Source organism: Ceratotherium simum, chromosome 14 (assembly GCF_057802395.1).
Source record: "Ceratotherium simum simum isolate JZ-2026a chromosome 14, ASM5780239v1, whole genome shotgun sequence".
NCBI lineage: Eukaryota > Metazoa > Chordata > Mammalia > Perissodactyla > Rhinocerotidae > Ceratotherium > Ceratotherium simum.
Window position 1 is genome coordinate 108,773 of NC_141913.1, and position 16,467 is coordinate 125,239.

At 41.9% G+C, this 16,467-nt stretch overlaps 1 protein-coding gene across 22 annotated transcripts in view; it reads right to left on the reverse strand.

The window, feature by feature from the left end:
- EPB41L3 (erythrocyte membrane protein band 4.1 like 3) overlaps nt 1-16,467 on the reverse strand; it is a 237,465-nt gene that overhangs the window by 63,882 nt on the left and 157,116 nt on the right. The window lies entirely within an intron of this gene.

A 16,467-nucleotide genomic window follows, 5' to 3' on the forward strand; every position in this document is an offset into this window, starting at 1 on the left:
CCGGAGCTCAAAATCCTAAAAAGCCAGCACTAATCCTCTTTGCCCGCCAGTCCCCACTCCTGTGAGTGGGGTGGGGTGGTGGCTGCTCAATCTGCTAAGGGAGGCCTGGTCCTAATTCTAGAACAGAACCAGCCAGGCCCCACCTCCAGGGTCATCATGGCGAGGAGAACTGGAGCAGCACGCCGGCGCCCTTGCCGCAGCAGTTCCAAGAGTTCACTTAACCTCAAAAGAATGTTAGTTGCTGCTGTTAACTGAGTCTAAGATGGTTATTTCTTTAAGTTTTGTGGTTAAAACTTTTTTTAAAAAGCATAAATAGCATTAGCAAATACTAGTAAATAACAATCACGTAAAAATTGAAACAATAAGGCAGACTGAGTCAAGAAAACAAATTGCTTTTAAAGTAGGTACAGCCTTTTGCCCTAACAAACAACTGTCACATTGTTTTCTTTACAGGGAAATTAAAAACATTCTATTCAAGCAAAAAGTAAAATATGACACAATCATTCAGATTATTCTGCTTTTTCTTGTGCTCATCAGAAAGCCAGCCTTTGCCGGAGCTGTACTCAAGGCTGAACCAAGAGGTTTGGGGCTCAGGGACGTGCGAATGTTCCAAGGGACTCAGCTGATGCTGCGTCCCCTGCTTTTCATGCTGACACTATACACCAGTCCTAACTGCTCTTACCAGGCTTAACCAGGACTGCCAGGCAGCAAATGCCCATCACCCAGGACGCTGGTAGGATGTGAAGTGAAATTCCAAGGAAATCCAAGTGCAACTCATTCCTGAGATTTTATCAAATTTAACTTCTGGTTTTATGTTAAAAAAAAAATCTCAGTAAGAACAAATCCACGTGGGAAGACCAGTATGACTGTCCGATTCAGTAGTGCGAGATGCTCTGGGACACACACGGCCAGAGTACGGCTGTGGTGACACCCCGTCGTAACCGGGAGGCCCTGCCCCCTTCAGCTTCCACCACCACAACGCCCTGCCTCTCTCCGCACTCCACCACACAGCCTGCCTTCAGCCCTCTCTCCCTCCCAGGCTTCCTCCTGCCACACCAGGTCTGCACAAGTCACCTTCTCACCCTGGAACACCCACCTGCCCACCCTTCCAATCTCTCCTCAAGCACCCCTTCCTCAGGACTCCAGCCCTGGCCTCCAGGACTAGGTCCCACAGAACATGTGTTTACAGATCCCGGAAGGCACTTGTCAGGGGCAACTTCCCTGGTTTCTGTTATGATTTGAGTCAAGTTAGCGTTGGCCTCTCAGGTGAGCAGTTCTCGCGACTGGATTCCCAGCACATACACAGTGCCTGGCACAGAGTAGAATAATTTTTTTAATAGGAAAGAAAATCAAGCTAAATAAATGCATCTGGGGTTAATTTCCTGTGTCAAAACTCTTTAAAACCTGCTCTGATCCTTGCCATTTGTTCACGACCAGCTTATTTACATTTTTCTACCACGTGGCTATGATCTGTTCTGGCCAGATCCAGAGTGTTGGGTTTTTTCCCCACTTTTGCAAGACAATACTTTATTCTCACAAATGAAAGACCTATTAGTTTTCAAAATTCCACCTCAAATATTCCATGTTAATTTCCTGACAAATTTCTCAAGTTCTCTTCAAGGGGCAAGTGGTCCTGAGCTGTGGTTTCCCTCCATAACTTGCATTTGACACACGCTTTACCCCTTGCACTGAAATAGAAACACAAGAGGATAATGGTGTTTAAGGATCCTTCTTGGCCAAACCACACAAGATCAGCCTGATCTCCCAGAATCAGCAGATCTGCAACTTCACACCACCTGCTTAGCATGTCTATCCTGTGACGAACGTGGATAGCAGTTCCATGTGTAGTACAGGGATGTGTCCTGGATTCTCTTTTTAAAATTTTATTTAAAACTCATAGATAAGGAGGAAGAATATTCTCTCGTTCCTAACTATAGGAGAATAGAAAGATAAACATGTGGCTAGCAAATTGGAGTTTACCAAGTGTGCAACTGGCCCAGCTACCTAAAAACTGTTCTAAAACTGAAGTCAGTATTTTTGTAGCAGTCACAATATTTAATGGGCTTAGTTAATAATCCTATAAAGGAAATGAACCCATTTATATACCTAGGCATATATTTTGCTTTGAGGTTATCCTGAAGATTACAGAAGAAATTATATTGCTCAAGCATAAATGAAGTATGAGTGCTTTAAAGATTTTATGGGCTGAAATCATTGAAGTCATGCTCTATAAAGCACAGTTTTAGGGTCTTAAGCATCCTTTTGTCTCTACAATGGCCTATATCCAAATGTTTGAGATGTATCTTAACCTCACCCTCAGGCACTTCCGTGGCCCATGTCCTTGCAGAAGGTGATGTTCTTTTTGGGAACGTGTTCTTGTCAAGCCCTCACCTCTCATGAGAGATGTCAATAACATCCCTAGTTCTGCTATTAAACGACACAGTTCTGCACGACTGACAACATAAAAAAGCTGCACATCTAGGATACTTAATGAGGAGCATAACCTCAAACTGACAGATCATTACTTAATGCTTATTAAAGGTCTGATGAGAGAAACAGCAGTCATGGAGACCTTCCTGATGGCTGTTCACAACCTACTCCTGGAATAAGCTAGCAAAGAGCTGCAGTAGAGAGTTTCTCCCCAATAACTGGACCTGGAATAAATGTGCTTCTTTTGAACAACTAGGGTGTTGTAATTGTGTGGACACTGTGAGTCAAGGCATCCTCTTCAGTGCCTGCTCGAGAGCTCAGAACACGAGTTTTATGGATTAACCTCATTCCTGGCTTCTTACTCTCATTTTGTCTTGGTCCTGCTTTCTACTTAATATGTATTTATATAAAACAACTTAAATCGTTGTTACAACATGGCGGGGTATAAATAATAAAAGACTCAAGTCAAAATAAAGTGTATTTTTGAAACAACGTACATTTACAATTTTGGTGGGGTTTTTTTCTTATGACGAATTCTTGACCATCCTACTATTAAAGAAGCTCTATAAGTCATGACATTCTGGACAGCATTTTTTCTGAAGGAGTATCTGGAGACATTAACTGAAGCACTTTGCTTGAGGTAATCATTTAAAACCATTAATGTGCTTTACAGTCTCAAGTCTAAACGGCATTTCCCTAAAGAATGTGGTGGCTCTCTAGTGACTTTATTTGCTGTCACCATGGCATTTCATAAGAAATAACAAGTCTCTTTATTCCTTCCAGTTTTCCAAACACTATCATAAGAACCAATTCCTCGTGCTGGCTGTACCTCTGCACACCAGCACTCACTCCTACAAGCAATGGCGGGAAAGACGAGGTCCACTCCTAAGTGTGAACATGACTGATAGGATTTTCCTTCACTCTTGTTAGAAAATGACTCCAAATGTAGACACCATTTAAACACAGCTGTCTGTCACATGGAACAAAGACATTCTGACACAGAAAGATGTCTTGTTTGTTGACAAGAAGAAACTCCCACGGATCAAAGCATGTCATGAATTACTATCTAATCTGGCCATTTTAATTCGCCGTTTATAGAGGTATCCTGGGCCTAGACTGCAGCAAACAGTCACCAGGCAACAGTAACAAAATGGGTCAGTCTTGGCAGGAGGAACAAAAGAAAGACCTAAATTCCATTTATTCAGAAATAAAATATCCATAGTTGTCGTCTGACAGGGAAATCACACCAACAAGTGACAGGAAGCTAACTTTATTGATGGAAATACATTCGTCAATACTGGTCAAGACAACCCACAAAATTAAAGAGGAAAGGAATCCTTTGTTCCTCTGCTGTACAGAGAGAGAATCAAACCAGGTATTCAGCACTAGAAGCCGTTCTGCCCTGAACCAGGAGGAAGGGGGGCCAGGGGTGGGGAGTGTGGAATATTACTTGAGCGAAAAGCAGGGTATTACCACAGTCCTAAGCCTGAAAACTGCTGGAGGCTACGCATAACAGGCTTAGTTTTTCTAATTCAAGATAAAAATTTTAGGGGCTGGCCCGGGGCCATAGCGGTTAAATGCATGCGCTCCGCTACGGCAGCCCGGGTTTGCGGGTTTGGATCCCGGGTGCGCACTGACACACCGCTTGTCAGGCCATGCTGTGGCAGCGTCCCATATCAAGCAGAGGAAGATGGGCACCAATGTTAGCCCAGGGTTAGTCTTCCTCAGCAAGAAGAGGAGGATTGGTAACAGATGTTAGCTCAGGGCTAGTCCCCCTCACACACACACACAAAAAAAAAAAAAGATAAAAATTTTAAGAGAACTTTCTGAATAACACCACTCCTTCACAGTTTATAGTATAATTATGGTACCTTAAAAATCACAATTATACAGTATGCTAATATAAAACTACTCCCAATAGTCATCTTAAGTTGTTCAAAGAAAACAGGGATCAGTCATTCCTTATAAGAAATGTAATGTTATGGTTCTTATCACTTTGTGTAACTGAAATTATAATGTAAAAAAGACAGCAAAAACCCAAATTAAAGAAATAAAAAGAGAATTGACAATGAACTGGAGGGAGGCAGAAGAATCAATCACAACGAATGATAACACTTAATTATGTCTCAGTGGATGGGACCTTATACATTCTCCGGCTTCCTGTTTCCTAAACCCAAGAGTGCAATGCCTTAATGGCATTTAGAAAATGATGCTGGGAATGCTTTTCTATGTGAACTCCCTTCAAATTGTTTAAAGGAGACTCACTCAACCATAATTACTGCTGTAATTTTAATTTCCCCATGGGGTCAGGCACACCCAGTTCATAAGCTAGGAGTATGGCAAAAGGGGGCAGGGTTAGGTGTGTAGAAGAACCTGAGTGTGGGGTGGGTGAGAGCTGACAAAGCTCTCCCCACTCCCAACTTCAAATGTTCGTACTCCCCAGAGCTCTACCGTCGGTGCTCTTTTCTTCTTACTCATTCATTGACTACCCGTACAATCCCACTCACTCCCACATTTGACTTAGTAGAAAAGATAATGGCTCCCATAAAGTCTCCCAGCCTGGCCTCTCTTCCAAATGCCACACAACATACCCACGTGCCATAGATTACTACTTTCATATTCTAGGCACTTTAAATTCAATAAGTTTGAATTAAATTCATTATCTTCCCCCATGAACTTTTCTTCTTGTATTCTACATCTGTCTCTGCACTCAATCCAGACATTTGGAAGTCATTATCAGTTACCGTCTCTTATCACTACCCATACCCTACCCCCCAACCAGTTAATCAAGTCCACTTGTTTTCAAGATAATTCTTTAAAATCCATTCTCTCCCCTCTATCCCACTGCCATGGCCTTGCTTCTGGTCCTCAGCATCTCTTGCCTGGTTCATTACAATAGAGCTGACTAGCGTCCCTGTTTCGAGTATCTTCCTCTTCAATGACTATTTAATAGAAGTATGTTTTAAAAACACAAATGGCCAAACAGCTCCCCTATGTAAAGTCTCTTACAAGCACCCCATCACCTACTGTGATGTGCGAAATTCTAAGATGGCCTCAAGATTTCCCACCCCCTTGGTGTACACAGCCTGCATAATCCCTGGAACTATGGATAGAGTGGATCTTACTCCTGAGATTAGGTGATATCCGATGACTCAGCTGACCTTAAGATCAGGAACATTATCCAGGTGACCCTGGCCTAATCACATGAGCCCTTAAAAGCAGTTTACTCCAGCTGGCAGCAGGAGCGGTCAGAGAGACTGGAATGCAGAAGGATCCAACACGGGGGAGGGTCTTTGTTGCTGAGACAGAGGGCGCCTCACAGCCAGGACCCGAGAGCAGACTCTGCAGCCAAGAGTAGTCTCAGGCCAGCAGCCGGTAAGGAAGTGGGGACCTCAGTCCAACAACCAGGAGGAAATGAATTCTGCCTACAGCCCGAAGGAGTATACAGGTGAATCTCTCCCTAGCCAGCCTCCACATGAAGACACAGTTGGTGAACACCTTGATTTCTGCTTTCTGAGACCCAGAGTAGAGGACCAGCCCAAAAATGTGAGATGATAAAGATGTGTTGTTTTAAGTTGCTACGTTTATAGTAATTTGTTACACAGCAATAGAAAACCAATATATCCAAACAATACCCAATCTTGTTAGCACATCAAACCCATCCTTCCTGACAGGTCCTTGGCTTTCCTTTCCAGCCTCATCTGTCTGCCCACAATGTTTCAAATACACTTGATGTTTGCTCTCTACATCTCCTTATCTGTCCAAATTCTAAACAGAATTATGTAAACATCCTGAGTATCATTAGAATTATTCTGGACATTTAAAAATAAATAAATAAAATACGTGAATGCCACTTGACTTTAGGTCGCTTTGAAACCCACTGCAGGGACAGTCAGCCAACATTTCCCAATAATTAACATCTACCTGCCAAGTAGTGACTGGACACACGCTTACCAGTTTTAACGACATGAACCACTGTCTCCTGATTGAGGAATCTTTACTCCTAAGGAGGTATTTACAGCCAGCTCAAGATCTGCAGTCATGCTTTCTATACATCAGCCATGTTTCAAAACCTAGATCCCAAAAGAGAAAGAAGAATCCAGGAAATGTGCCTCAAACAGCGACTCCCAATTTCTTCAGGCAAGAGAGAAAGTTCCCTACAATAGCAGAGGATCTGTCCCAACATGAAAAGGAAGTGAGTTGTGGGTCCCCCATCTCTTTCCTTTTCCTAGCTGCTTCTGTGTCCCTAGTTACTTTATTAAAATCCAGCATACCTCAGAACTCCTAACGTGATAAGAGGCAAACAAAGACTCCATCCATACCCTACACTTGCTGCAGAAGGGCACATGTAGGACGACCTGTATTTTTAAAGACTTACAATAAAATTGAGTGGTAAAGAAGCCTCTTCAAATACACTACTAGTTACTAGGTAAGAGATGATTCAAATAGAACTAGAAAGAATGTTTGATGTAAACTTCCAAAGGGACTACAGATGAAGGAAAAGCAGGGTGACTTCATCAGACCCCTTCTAAAACAGACTTTCCTACATAACTTGAGGGGAGTTCATTATGGAAGTCAAGGAACACTACCTCCTTACCATAAAATGTGAATCAGTCCAGGATAAGAGACTAGCACTGGAAGTCAGAAATGGAGTGTGTATCATTATTTTCAGAACATATTCAGGCTTGTTAAACACTGACTGATTTCTGACACAACAGCAAAAGAACCTTCGCTATACCTTCTGTCTAATCTCAGCAGGTTCAAGCCCAGGAGTGTAAGAAAAAACCAATTCCTGTTTTCCAGGTCAGTTTCTCAATCCTAATAAGCTTCTAGGTAAGTGGGTTTTAAATCTTAAACACAAGAACAGTTACTTCCTGTTCACATTTAATAAAATCATTCGACATTTCCAAAACTGCCAAATTAATGATTAGCTGATGTGAAAACACTGATACTATTCTTTCCAGGTTAAAAAAAAAAGACAAAAACCCTAGAAATGGAGAGGCTAGATGAAATTTACTTTCTCAGATTTAAGAAATACTTTCCAGTGTCTAATATATTGTTAGATGATAAGAGCAAATCTCTAAATAGTGTGGAGGCTATGATCCTGTGGTTTTGTTGTTCTTGTTGAAGACAATATTTCTAGAGCAGTTTTAGGTTCACAGCAAAATTGAGGAGAAGGTACAGAGATTTCCCATGCCCCCACACATGCACAGCCGCCCCCCCCTTATCAACATCCCCACCAGAGTGCTACATTTGTTACACTGATAAACCTACACTGATACATCATTATCACCCAGAGTCCATAGTTTACATTAGGGTTCACTCTTGGTGTGGTACATTCTTCAGGTTTGGACAAATGTATAACGACACATATCCATCAGTATGGTATCATACAGAATAGTTGCACTGCCCTAAAAATCCTCTGTGCTCTGCCTGTTCATCCCTCCGGCCTCCTCCTCCTCCCCAACCCCTGGCAACCACTTATCTTTTTACTGTCTCCATAGTTTTGCCTTTTCCAGAATGTCATATAGTTGCAATCATAGTGTGTAGCCCTTCAGACTGGCTTCTTTCACTAGTAACATACATTTAAGGTTCTTCCACGTCTTTTCATGGCTTGATAGCTCATTTCTTTGTAGCTCTGAATAACATCCCACCATCCAGATTTAACACAGTTTATTTATCCATTCACTTACTGAAGGATAAAAGCAAGCTCTAAACAGGATGGAGGCTATGATGCCATTTTTACGTCAAAAAACCACCACTCTCTAGAGTATTTATACTTATATTGTTATACACAAAGCCTAGAAGGATATACTTTATGCTTTATGGGATGGAAGTTCCATAAAGTTAGGGAACCTTTCAAATTTGCCAGCCACTTTTGGCCAATAGGGTTCCTGGCACCTGTAAACACTTAACATTCCCTCCCTGTACCACCCTCAACAACCCAGTGAGCTCAGGTTACAGATGAGAAAACTGAGGACTGTAGGGGATGAATAACTTACAAACAAATGGCAAAGCCAAGATGCCACCAGGCTAGTGCTGCTATGACATACTGCCTCCCAACATTCAACATTCTTAAGCCCAAAATTCAATTTTTTATAGAGTCAATTGGGAAGACTTACTCTACTGTACAACAATTCTCCAGTCTCATCTGATTCATGATACTTCCATAGATATTCAGATCTTCAATTGTTATGGTATCTATACATTATGAGTTTCATAAACACATTTTTAAAAGTCTGGGTGTGAACGATCCTTTTAACCGAAATACTAAATGTAGGTTCCACTAATGGGTGAATGGATTCAAAGTAAAATCAGAGTTCAACGTTTCCAGTATACTGTGTTTAAGGAACCTAAATATTGCGAGTAGTGCAGCATAAAAACTGACAGGGCAAACTTCTTAGTGGAAGTCCCCAGCTATTTAAGAAAGTTAAAGTTTGTCAAAGCTGAATCTAATTGCTAAACTAATTTAGAATTTAAAAATGGCCCTCTGTTTATTGGAGCGACTTGTACTAAACACTCTGAGCATATCTGTCTGATATGGAAACCTTGAGAAAATGAGTAAATACAAGAAAAACATCAAACTAGAATGATTAACAATACCTTTTCCATGTACTGATAGCCCCAAATGAAGCTTGCATTGAAAGCTAACTACATTATTTGCCTTGAAATGAGTGCCAAAGCTGTCCACTATAGTTTATTAATCTATTACCAATAACTCTTAGCCATGGCATATGTGCTACTAACAAAAAAAAACCAGGAAAGGAAGCTATTCAATTTCACTATGTAACATTTCAGCAGAGTTTTTTTCTGTCTCTATTTCATCATCATGTTTTCCATCTCCTACTGAATTATTTAATTGCCACATCCAAACAGCAAACAACAGTGGACTGAAATACTACTATGAAAGATTTCCCTTTCTTACTGTGCTATAAAAATTGACAAGATCGTAGGAATAGTAAAACCACAAAAGGAATTCATAAATGCATTTTAATCTCTCTTTTTAAGTTAAAAACGTTTTCAAACCAGGAGGATCATATTCATATTCACCTCTCTTCACACGCCAATCAGACACTGGACCATAAGGCAACTGTGCCAGCCAAATTCTAAAACTAATTACAGCCTGACTGTGTGCACTTTCTTTTTTAGACTGGATCAGACAGGGTGTGTATGCCAGTAGTCATGTGCAAACTAGTTCTTTATAAATATTTTACCATGTCCCTATAATAGGGCACTCCAGTCTTTCGGGAACCCACTTCTACATTTTGTTGAAAACATGTGCGTGCACACACACATCACATAAACACTTTGGGGGACTGAACTGGAGTTCATGTTCTCCTCCAACTAGAAGAATCTGTGATTCTACCATACTTCAACTCTGTAGCCAAAAAGAGGTCACAGGTGCTATTATGAGGCCTCAGAATTCAGAGACAAGGTCAAGAGACACCTGCCTCTGCAAGTGACAACACAGCAAAAAGTGACATCAAATTAAAATTCAAGAGACCATCCACTATGTAGAGATCTGCCCAGGTTACTGCCTAGCTATGGAAAGCTTTTCTCCTCTTGTGGCTGATACCATGAGCCTGCTTCCTAAACTTCCTGAAGGGCCACAGTACTGCCATGAAAAGAAAGGCATCAATTTAAATGCTAACTAAGGGGAGATGAGCTATAATCTTGAAAATTATAACCTGTCTTTTATGGAGGAAATGCTGTAATTATGAAATGAACTGGCAATTTATCAGGAAAATTGGAAAAAAAATCCACCCTATGGTGAAAATTTTCTCCCTGGAAAGAATGGCTAGGTCCCCGGCCCAGCCGAGCCTCCCCACTTTGAGCTGGACTGTGTGGTAACAGTAGAAGTCGCTTCAAATCATTCTCCACTAAGGCAAAGAGCTGAGGGGAGCCTTGAACTTTGTTCTAGACACCACTTTGAAGAGCTTCTGTATTATTTTTCTCCAGCTATTTTCCTCATCGTACTCGAAAACATACTGTTTCCAAGTTCTACTCTTCATACATTACCTTATTTCATGATTGTATAACCAAAACCAAAGACTCAGTGACCGCTGTAAGAAATGAGGTTTAAGCAGTCTTGAGAAAAGGACATTCTTTCCCTCAACTTAACCTGTCTCTCTTGGACAGGATCTGCTTGCAACCTCTGGGCCCTCTGGCTCCCAGGGAGGCCTAATTAATCCACTTCTGGCCTAGAGTCAAGCTGCCCCGTTTACTGAAAGGAGAGACCTATCAGAGTGTTTACTGTAGGTGTGCTTCCAGCAGGTTTCAGAGCTTTTCAGCCCCCAGAAGAGGGGAGGCAAGGAGAGAGGAGGAGGAGAAGGGGTGGTGGGAAGAAGGAAAGAAGATGAGAAAGTGAACAGAAGGGACTGACTTTGGTGATCTAGCTTTCTTCTATTTACCCAAAAACTACATACATGACTAAGTAAGAAATTTAGAAAAACTGACCAATTTTGATGTCAAAGCTTACAGAATTACAAATAGAGTATAAATTCAAGAATCTAACTATTATTAAATAATTTGAAAAGCGAATCTTTCTCCTCCTTTGTCTCTTTTCCTCCTACTATTTCACAAGTCCATGCTGGAGGTAAATACTATATTTCAGTTTGCTCCTTCTGCTGCCAAAGACTTTGGATGTGTTCATGCCACACAGTTAAGGGACCTCTGCACCAGAGGGCAAGAGATCTGGGTTCTAGCCCTTCTCTGGTTATATTTCTGGACATATATGCTCTTATTTTTAACCTTAATATTGTTTAGAGTGTTTAACAGACCATGTCTACACTCATGACGGACTATCAGAGTTTATTACTTTTTAAAAATGAAAGCCAGGAGAAAAGATTTAAAAATTTTAGTAAACAGCATTTTTTTCCCCTTAATCAAACCTTAATGAATCAAATTTGAACCCCTTGGGAAGATTTAATGCTAACTATGTCAGGTAAATGAGAAGGTGTGTGTTAGCTGTCCTTGTATGTAACTGTTCCTATGGTTGCACCAAAGAATCATTACACACGGAAACCCAGTTAATGAAAGTCCTTCCATCCTCAGCAGTCCCCACGGGCATGGGTCTTCAAGCAGGAAAGCTGTTGCTGCTAGACTGGGCCACTCAGCCACAGCACAGGACAGACGGGACAACACGCTAAGACCTTCAGTTGAGCAGAGACCCACTGAGAGGTTAAATTGGAATTTACACAATTACACAGAATCAAAAACTATGTAACTTATGCAACTGTTGAATGAACAATACTTGTACTGCTTTGAAAAAAATCCTTATTTTTCATTTTTTACAATGATTATTTCTTGTAATCCATGAAAGGCAATAGGTACTCTAATCAACTTTCTGGATTATGGCAATTCTATCTGCTGTCTAGACAAGAACTTCCAAAAGGATTCTAAGGTATTTTAATCATGTAACCTATAGAAGTTGGAAAATTCAGACACTGAATTTGATTTTCCACCAAATCTCAGTAAGTGGAGTACATGAAATAGAAGCATGATTTGGACAGTTAATTGAATCACAGGTAAGACAGAGCATTTGGAAATTTTTTAAACAGTCCCTTCCTAACCATCAGAAGGTGACAAAGGCACATTTAGGACACAGTGCCATGAATTTCCTTACCCTCTCTGGTTCCTTAGAAGCATCTTTGGATGGTATCAAGAAATGCTTGTTGGAGTCAACTCCACTGTTTTGGTGCTTAGTCCAGATTCCAGGCCATCCTGGACGTCCTCAATGGTACTCAGTCATGGAGCCCATTCAACCAGCAGGCCTCTGGAGAGGGCTGAACCTGAGGGGCAGGCTTTTCTGGTTTTATTGTTGCACCTTAGTAGCTCTTTTTTTTTGCTGAAGAAGATTCGCCCTGACCAACTGTTGCCAACCTTCCCCTTTTTGCTTGAGGAAGATTCACCCTGAGTTAACATCTGTGCTAATCTTCCTCTATTTTGTATGTGGGTCACCACCACAGCATGGCCACCAATGAGTGGTGTAGGTCTGCACCCAGGAACCGAACCCGGGCCACCAAAGCAAAGCGTGCTGAACTTAACCACTAGGCCATGGGGCCGGCCCCTTAAGTAGCTCTTTTTGATTTGCCCCAATCTAGATACAAATCTTTCTCCAGTGTGGTTGATTCACTGGCATCTCCTGCTGGAGTGCTAGCCCCGTGCAGATCTCCCTGGGTCTCCTAAGCACTAAGTTTCCCTCACTACTGAATCCACCACAGGTAGGGGCTGAGGAGAGCTCACGGAGGTCCCCCCTGCACAGAGAAACAGGGCAGGCCCTTATGAGGAAGCCCCCTGTCACTTCTCCTGTCATACTCTAGACCCCTCCACCAATTAGGTTTTTTTGTGGAGAGCAGACAAAATTACACCATAAAATAGCCTAAAAATTTTATATATGCAGCAGCAAACCTATACAGTATTATGAACTATGGACTCAAATTTCAGATCATTTTCCTAAAACCAAATCAGACTAGATTAGAATGGTGCCCACATAACAGAAAACATTACCAACTGGATGGTCATCAGGAAATATGTTGTGTGCTCATCAGTCAGACTCAAAGGAGTCCACCCAACATGGAAGCAACAGGACAAATCAATATGATGAGTGCTATTTCCTCTATTGCTTGTTTTTGGGGTTTTTTTAATTTTTGTTTATTATGTCTTTTAAAATTTATATTTGGGGGCCAGCCCGGTGGTGCAAGCAATTAAGCCGCGTGCTCCGCTTCGGCGGCCTGGGGTTCGCAGGTTTGGATCCCGGGCGTGCACCGATGCACTGCTTGGTAAGCCACGCAGTGGTGGCGTCCCATATAAAGTAGAGGAAGATGGGCACGGTTGTTAGCTCAGGGCCACTCTTCCTCAAGAAAAAAGGGGGAGGATTGGCATCAGATGTTAGCTCAGGGCTAGTCCTCCTCACACACACACAAAAAATTTATGTTCGAAACATAACAGTAACAATGATAGCAAACTGGCTACAGGAAGTTGCTTGTGTTCTCTAACAGTCTAATAAAAATAAGGAGGAGGAAATGACATTATTAGTGATTTTGTTGGCATGTACGAAAATCTGGTAGCATGCAAACACTTCCTAAACATATATATCAAATTACTTATAATAAGATCTTTTACTATATTTTCTTACATCTTACTCATAATAAGATCTTTTTATATTTTACATAATCAAGACTAAGTTGGAAAAAAATCACTGAGGAAAATGTCTCTCAAATGCTACAATGATCTAAGCCTTCTGCTAGAGAAAAATCTGAAATCTGAAAAGGCTAACACCAAAACACTGGGGGCGGGGACTTAATAACTGTTCGGTCATTGCTCCCAGGGAGCAACCACTCCTCTTATCTTGCTTTTCTGGGTTGCTGGGCTTCTCCCACTGCAGCACTGCTGGGCCAGGGGAAATGCTACCTGCGGTTTCAAAAGAAAGGAAGGAGAACCGGGCTGTGCTATTCCACAGTGTGTGTGTGTGTGTGTGTGTGTGTGTGTGTGCGCGCATGTTGGCAGAGGGTCCTTTATAGGGGACTATAAATTCCAATGATGAAGTCACGGCAGAATTGAGTCATGTTGATTTTGATGGTGAAGTGATGCAGGCATTAAATAAGCCATGGAGAAAAACACGTAGGCATAGGGATTCATTAAAATAAAATGCCTTGGGGCCGGCCCCATAGCGTAGCGGTTAAGTGCGCGCACTCCACTGCTGGCAGCCCGGGTTTGCATCCCGGGTGCACACCGACGCACCGCTTATCAGGCCATGCTGTGGCGGCGTCCCATATAAAGTGGAGGAAGATGGGCACGGATGTTAGCTCAGGCCTGATCTTCCTCACAAAAACAAAAAAAGAACAGAGGAAAATAAAATGCCTTTTTTGATGCCTTGTTAAGTGCAACAAAAGTTACGTCTATTATGATCTCCTGCATTCTGTTCTTAATTCACCTACAACTGCACGTGTTGGAGAGAGGGATTAGGGAAGGATTAGGGAAGCAATTCTGCTTTTCCAATTCAGATTGTTGTGTCTCTTCTCACCACGAGTCTTAGGGGCACTAGAAGTTATCTGGTCTGAGACTGCATCCAAGGAACTGCTGGTTTCCATAAATGCACCTACAGTTTCTGCTGGAATCCTACCGGCAGAGCATAAATCATCACAAAGTCGACAGCAATAATTTAAAACATTCTTTTTCTGATTATTTAAAAATCTGACTTCCTGTAACTTCCACCTTTGTTTTACTTTCTACATGTTAAAAAAAACCAAAATTATGACATTCAATGACCACCTTTCCAGGTAACTGAAAGCAGCTGTCCTGTCTCCTCTAAATCTTATTGTTTCTATATTCAACACATTTCATGGGAAGGTTTCCAGATCGCTCACCATCCTATAACTCTCTGCTGAATAAGCTCAAGTCAGAGTTCACTGCTCCTACGAATATTATTAAACGGCTACCATTTATCAACAATATGCTACATCCCAGAAAATGTTCAAATAAATTATCTGCTTTATTCTTCTCAATAACATCTTTTAGAGGCAAATATTTTCACCCCTATTTTTCTGGTGAGGAAACAGAGGTTCAGAAAGTTTAAGGAAGGTCCTTGAAATCACACAGGTTACAACTGGACAAGTCCGTTTTCACACCCCAGTCTGCAAAGTGTGCATAAAAAAGACACTGCAAATGGGACCTCGGAAGCCCAGGGAACGGGGCGACTTGCTGCCTTTGGTAAACCAAATACTACACAGAAGCTGCCTGTGATGGCACGAGCATTTCGGACAGCTACACCGCATGGCTGGTTTGTGCTGAGCCTGTAATCAACTTCAAGCCAAAGATGAGTTTCAACTGAGCTGTTACTAAGTTTGACCACCTCTTCCTCCAAACCCATCCCTATTTGCACATGATCCTTAAAAACAGAGTGAAGTTTTACCTCCATTCCTGGTAGATGTTATCTTGTTGCTTTGCTTTAGTGTTCCACACTGGCCACTACACGAGAAACCTGGACTCGGACACACAGGCCGACAGTCCCTTTTCAGCTCTGTATCACTTAAAAAACACATTCAGCTGTTTTTCCGTGTTTGAGCACCTTCATCCAAGACTTGGATAAAACTCAGTTTAGAGGAGAGCAGAGACTGAAAGACATCTTCCCTAGGGCAATGTTTTTCAACCTCTGTTTACCTATTACACCCTGTGCACAGATTTGAATTTTCTGTTCCAAGAAGAGCAGTGAGTGCATGAGTGCATTATGCAAAATATAACAGAAATGATATGGGGGTTGCAGACAAAGAGAGAGCAGAGAGGAATGAATGTGGGACATGGGAAATCAGGTGAGTTTGTGTTGGCTGTGTCATGAGGAAAGAGGAATAGAAACGTGTGACAACCCAGAGACGTACACTGCCGGCCAGAGACTACTACTCTTATAATATTACTGGGAGAGGCTCTCAGCACACCCAGCAGAAGAGGTGAACTGTGTAAGCCTGCGGGGGGAGGGGCTGGTGCACAGGGATGTGTGATGTCCCCGTATAACAAAGGGCAGGGGTTGGAGGCAGGAGGAATGAGCACTTTGAAGGAAAACATTAAAGCTGAAATTGAATTACCTTGCTAAAAGAGCAAACTGCTCCTTCCCAGCTATAGGGAGAAGGTGCCATGGGTGGTGCACACACACAGGTCTACTCCTATGGCTTGAGTTCATGCCCTGTATGTGTTCTCCATGATACTCGGAGAACTCAGCAATCATCGATCTCCACTGCTAGGGACAGGCTGTGCTGTTCTCACCTATTAACTTGGTCTTGCTAAACTTCTCTGACAAAAGTTATTCAACTGCCCCTTCTCAGAGGAATTTTAGTTTTCTTTACAATAAGAACACTTAACTTGCAATGCTCAACACCACAATGTGCATTTTACAAATTACTCATTCTCTAAGCAAGAAAACGGCACTCACAGTTCAAATTATCCTACTGCTTGCATGTACAGAAATTGACAAGTTTCTACCAATAAACAATTGACTTGGCTATAAATTATCCCAATAGAAAAGGCAAAATTCATTTAAATGAT